A 3,908-nucleotide genomic window follows, 5' to 3' on the forward strand; every position below is an offset into this window, starting at 1 on the left:
CTTGTTTTTAATACACGTACAGTTTATAAATGCACGTGTTCCTTTATATTCTTTAATGAATGTCTTTATACTACTGTATAAATCTAGGGTTTACACAAACAATTTCAATCTTTATTATTAAGATACAATGTGCCACGCAACTGATATCTTATGATTTATCTTCTAACAATATTTTCAAATAGAAATTTAAGACAGTGTTGCAAGAGATTTTTGGAGTAACTACAAAGATTTATCTATCTATATATATATATATATATATATATATATATATATATATATATATATATATGTAACTGATTGATAGCAAATATATATATATATATATATATATATATTTGCTATCAATCAGTTACAATCATACTTTTGAATTTACAAAATCTTCCTTGAAGATGACATATTTTTTATAAGTGATTGAATGACATCTATAGGCACTGTATAAATCAAGTTGTATCAAAGACTCATTTATCCGCTCATTTATCATTTTTTCTTCTGACATTTTTGAATATTTTATGTCATAATTCCAGGCGTTGAACAAAGATTGAAATAGTAGCAAAGTCAGTTGCTACACAAAGTGAATATATTGTTCCATTCTTATTTTGACCTGACATCGTGTCAATTGATCGAGTTCCTTATTTCCAATCAGTTGCTTCATATACACTTAAAGCGGCTGAATTCATATTAAAAGTTTGCCGCTTTGTTACATGTATGCCAACATTTACGTGAATTTTACATTTATTGTAACAGCATCACCACAAAAATTTATTCTTTCGTTAGTAGAGTTTTAGAGTTTTTATTTCTTCCATGAAAAAAATTTAAAACTGAATTTCACGGAAGGAAAATGCAATACTATGCAAATGAATGTTTTGTTCTAACTATTTAAAATCTATAAAACTTTGTCTCCCTTTTTGTAATTCCAGACGGTGGCCATTAAATCAAGTAAAAATCTGGTAATTTATTTTGTACTGACGGAATAAATTAAACCATAAAGCTTGAAATGAGTATGGTTTTCCCATAAAACAATCGTATTTATCACTTTTCAATTTGAAATGAGCTATCAAGTTTGATCTGACTTAAAACGCACACTTTTTAACTACGAGCTTAAAACATTTTCAAATGTAGGTATCTTAATTTATCAATATCCTGAGAACCTAATATTTTTTTAGACCAATTAACATGTTTGCAGTTATCTAATACCATCTCAGTATAGGGTCCGTAAGTCTCGTTTACTTTCACTTTCGATTTACCACTTCCGGGTACATCGGCAGACTTATTTACCGTTACGCATATAGGTAACCCGAAGAACTCGAGAGATGTAGAAGTTAAATTTGCTTCGGTCCTCTTTAGATTTGAAGGAATGGAAAGCACGGGTCAAAAAATGCAGGTAGGTCAATTATCTGACGGAAAAACGAGGGATTTATACAGTTTAATAAACTAGTTTATTTTCGGATAGTGACAATTGTTTCGGATGTTTTGTCAAGGTAGTGAATTCTAGTTGTTTAGCTTTTAGTATTGTTTTAAAACTACTGATGTGAGAAATTAATTCAAACCATTTTAACTTATTGATATAAACAATGGAGAAACACTTTAATTCTAGTGTATATTAAAGTTATAAAAAATTCGGACATTGCACAGTAATTCGGATATTTCTTCCCTTCCATTTTATCAAGATTTCAATTACTTATTTTAGTATAATAAACCCCAGGTCCCAAATAAGAGTTTTGATAATTAAATAATTAGATGGATAGATCATAGATTTATGCAAAGTTTAATAGTATTGTTCCATTTCTAACTATGGAGAATAGTATCAAGGCACTAACACTTATTTTTTATTCTTGTTCCTTTTTCAATTATATATACATGTTAATATGGTACCTAGCAAATTATGATTAAATTAAAAAATATAATATTTAAACCATTTCAGATGTGTAGACAGGGAGGTATATGACAAGTATAGAATATACAGTTGTTCACTATGGACCATTAATCAACTGTTTGCACTGCCTATGATCCTGAAATATCTATACATCAAAGGTAAATACATGTAAAATAATTGATTAATTTTTAGTTGAGATCGGAAAGATAAACAATTATCAAAATATTTTAATAATTTTTGGATTTCACTGCATGAAAATTGATAAATAAATAAAACACGAAAACAGTAATGTTTCACATTCAAGAAGATCAATATTTTTTACTGTTATATATTATGTGTTGTTGTTTATCTTTAATGTTTATTTACTTCAAATATGAAATTTTCTGTCAATCATGACCAGCTTATAAAATGTAATGTAAATATCATTTCTAGTGTATTACTCAGTGAAATATATTCAGGTCTTACACTTGTAACAACATATTTATTGATTTTTCATTCTGCAGATAAAAAGGAAAAAGGTGAAGGAGAATTTGTCCATGAAGACCTTTATTGCAACTACCATCTTCCAGTTCCTTAATTTGAGAATGATATCAGAGAACACACAGTCTTTAAAAAAGATAGAATAAAGATTTGATCACCATCCCCATATCTCACCATCCTGTATAGATATAGTTAAAAATGCTGTAACATATATATTATGTTGTAAACTAATTGTTTATTTGTTCACATGTTATTACAAAATGTATGTTTTGTAATCTGTGTCTATGAAATAAAAGAAATGTTCTTTTTTGTTCTGTACAGTGAAATATTAGTTTAATATAAGCCACTGACAATAGTCAAATGTACTTTCCTGAAGAAGATGAATGACATCCAGCACAAAAAACTTAATGTAAAAGAGTATGATTTTATGGTGTTTGACACTATGATCTTGTTAACTTGTTAGAAACAGAGTAAAATATCCACATTTTATTGCAGTTTTAAGTATTAAAACTAGATACTCTATATATACCAAAGTAGATAACACACCAGAGATCAGGATTTTCATGGAATCACAGTATAGTCATATGTCATTATGGACATTAAATGACTATGAAGTAAAGATGAAAAAGACATAGCAAAAATATTATATATCATCTACTACTAATATTGTGAGGTAATCATTGATAAGCTCACAAATTTGCATTCAAAGCTTTAATTGATATCAAGCTGACCATTTTTCAATAAGAATATGATTTATAACTCTATGATAATTTGTTCAAATTTGTTCATGTTAATTTTCAAAGTCTTTACATTTGTAAAAAGAAATATTCTTATTCTTGTATCAGTAGACATTCACAGTGTAAAGCTACATTGTCCAAATAACTAATAATACATGTAATTCCAAGTGCTTTCCTGAAGTTTTTCTTCCACTGGAAAATCAGTGTGATATATATGCTAAGCAGTGCACTATAAATTGTGTAAAATAAAAGTTATCAAACTTATGAACTGTGTTTCTACTATTTTGCATATATTTATAGCAGTGCTTGATCATAAGGGTTCATCTGCAAAATAAGTGTCACTGTGTACTTTAATTCTCTAACAGCAATGGCTAGATTGTTTGAATATGCAAGCATTGACTATATTTAATACTATGCATGTCATTTGAATTTTGTCTGTCCTTAAATCGAAACAGACACTATCTAAATAATATTGATGAAAAGTTCTTGATAGCTCTTCAATGACTACTTTTACACATATGTACACATGGACAGAAGTTAAAAGCATTGTGTGGGTTTTTTTTTTAAACATTGACAATTTTGAAACAGTTCCAATGGGTATATTAATGTACCAGTGATGTAATTGTTTTGTATCAAGTGCAAACACTTAAGTTTTGCATGTTTTGTATAGATAATTCACTTTTGGTCAAATGTCAACAGGTTCAATACATTATAAAACAGGTAATTTGAAACCCAAAGAAGTATATGGTATGTAATAACTGCCCCTCTGATACTAAAATCTTTCAAGGAATGCAGAATTGCAAGTCTTCTCCAATTTT

At 28.2% G+C, this 3,908-nt stretch overlaps 1 long non-coding RNA gene across 1 annotated transcript; it reads left to right on the forward strand.

Moving 5' to 3' along the window:
* The first annotated feature begins 1,245 nt into the window (after nt 1-1,245).
* LOC132734739 (uncharacterized) lies at nt 1,246-2,665 on the forward strand. Its single transcript, XR_009626364.1, has 3 exons — nt 1,246-1,381; nt 1,922-2,031; nt 2,377-2,665. It is a non-coding gene; the product is annotated as an uncharacterized LOC132734739 (long non-coding RNA).
* The last annotated feature ends 1,243 nt before the right edge of the window (nt 2,666-3,908 follow it).

The sequence above is a fragment of the Ruditapes philippinarum genome, unplaced genomic scaffold, assembly GCF_026571515.1.
Source record: "Ruditapes philippinarum isolate M1 unplaced genomic scaffold, ASM2657151v2 ctg1278_1_1_1_1, whole genome shotgun sequence".
NCBI classification, from domain to species: domain Eukaryota; kingdom Metazoa; phylum Mollusca; class Bivalvia; order Venerida; family Veneridae; genus Ruditapes; species Ruditapes philippinarum.